This window comes from Austrofundulus limnaeus, unplaced genomic scaffold (assembly GCF_001266775.1).
Source record: "Austrofundulus limnaeus strain Quisiro unplaced genomic scaffold, Austrofundulus_limnaeus-1.0 Scaffold12, whole genome shotgun sequence".
NCBI lineage: Eukaryota > Metazoa > Chordata > Actinopteri > Cyprinodontiformes > Rivulidae > Austrofundulus > Austrofundulus limnaeus.
Window position 1 is genome coordinate 33886 of NW_013952414.1, and position 2258 is coordinate 36143.

Here is a 2258-nt window from a genome sequence, read left to right on the forward strand (position 1 = left end):
ATTCTGCATAAAGTGAATGTTAGGGAGCATCCAAATAATTAAAAGGAAAAAAATAGTATAGGTCTTCTGGACGGGTTCTTCTCTAATGAAACGTTTCGTCTCTCCTCCAAGAGACTTCTTCAGTCTGAGAGTTTCGTCTCTTGGAGGAGAGACGAAACGTTTCATTAGAGAAGAACCCGTCCAGAAGACCTATACTATTTTTTTCCTTTTAATTATTTGGATGCTCCCTAACATTCACTTTATGCAGAATTCTGTAAAGAAAAACCAAACCAAACAAAACAAATGTACCCATTTCCAGTAAAACCCAAAGGCTACACCATGCAGACAGTTCTGTTTATATTAATATTCCACAATGCTGTGTAAGAAAGTTTAGGGCAATATTGACATAAATAGTCCTTTGTGTTATGCCTCTTCAAGAAAAAAACCCCAGGTTTGTAAGAAAATGGCCGCTTACCAATTTATTGTTAGATTGATAAGATCAATCAACTTTAGATTAATTCATTAATTGATAACTTGCATCCCTAGAAAGTAAGTTTAGACTGATTTTTTATTTGGAAGTTTAAGAACTCCAAAACTAAAACAGAAAAGAAAATAGAAAAAGGAGATGGAGTGGAATAATGTCAGAAGAGTTGAACTCAACAAACCTCTAAACTTCTACCTGCAAAGAGCTCATTTGGTTTCCACGACTGAAAACCACTGACTAAAAACAAAAGAACAAATAAAAGCCTGGAAAGTAACTGTGCTGCTTCAGAGTTCCTGCTCTCCTCCAGCTTGCTGTCACATGTGCTCAGCTCCTTTTTAATGTCCTGCAAATGAAGCAGATTTATTAATGTGTAATTAAGTAATAATCATCACTACATAATGCATGAGAGACTCCAGGGGCTGAGAGCTGAGAGGCAGAGAGATAGGATAGAGGCTGCAGCAGCAGACACAGAACGAGTTTTTCTTTCCTCGCCTCGTTAAAGACACACATTAAAAACGGATTAATCCACTGAAATAATATTTTGATAAGAGAGGAGCTGTGCTCTTTCATTTCTTCCTCAGGCTCACAGTTACAGCACTAAGGACGAACTCTTCTGTTTATTACAAATACTTTGAATGATTTATTTATTCAGTACTAAATACCCTAAAAAGCAGTATTAATGACACAGAAGCTTTTAACCAAAGATTTCTAACACAGACTTTGGCTTCTATTAAACTTTATACAAATACTGTATATAAAAGGTTTCACATATGGGTGTGACCTAAAGAAAAACAAGAAACAATCAACAGAAAAAAATCAAAAATAGTCTGAAAACAAGAAGAGTTCCAATAAAGGATTGGTGTATGTATCAGTTGAGGAGCAGGTGACTGGGAGTCCCTGCAGATCTGCAGCGGTGGGACTGTGTGGTGGTTTGGGTATGCCTGACTGAACTGAGCTAGCCAGCAGTCAGAGCTGGGAGAGCAGACGAAAGACAGAAAAACACGAAAACACAAATAATAATTCCCAGGTGAAGCTCACCTCAGGCTGGCCCTTCACCTGCTACACATCACCCCACCTTCTCCTCTGTGTTCCCCCAAAGCCAGGGTGTGCCGAGCTGTCGGAGGGGCAATGTGTGGACCGAAGATAGCAATGCACCCGCACCCACACTGACTACACAAAACACATGGTGCTTATGAGCCAAAACAACCAGAACTGTTGCACAAAACACAAAGCAGCAGTGGTCTGACCCAGTCCCTCTTCACTCTGCTTCACATGGCTTCTCAACTAAATCTGAGCTTTGCTCATCCAGTCCTCTCAGACCTGATGGTTTATCCAGTCCTCTCAGACCTGGTGGGTTATCCAGTCCTCTCAGACCTGGTGGTTTATCCAGTCCTCTCAGACCTGGTGGTTTATCCAGTCCTCTCAGACCTGATGGTTTATCCAGTCCACTCAGACCTGATGGTTTATCCAGTCCTCTCAGACCTGGTGGGTTATCCAGTCCTCTCAGACCTGGTGGGTTATCCAGTCCTCTCAGAACTGGTGGTTTATCCAGTCCTCTCAGATCTGGTGGTTTATCCAGTCCTCTCAGACCTGATGGTTTATCCAGTCCTCTCAGACCTGGTGGTTTATCCAGTCCTCTCAGACCTGATGGTTTATCCAGTCCTCTCAGACCTGATGGTTTATCCAGTCCTCTCAGACCTGGTGGTTTATCCAGTCCACTCAGACCTGATGGTTTCTAGTTATCCAGTCCTCTCAGACCTGATGGTTTATCCAGTCCTCTCAGACCTGATGGTTT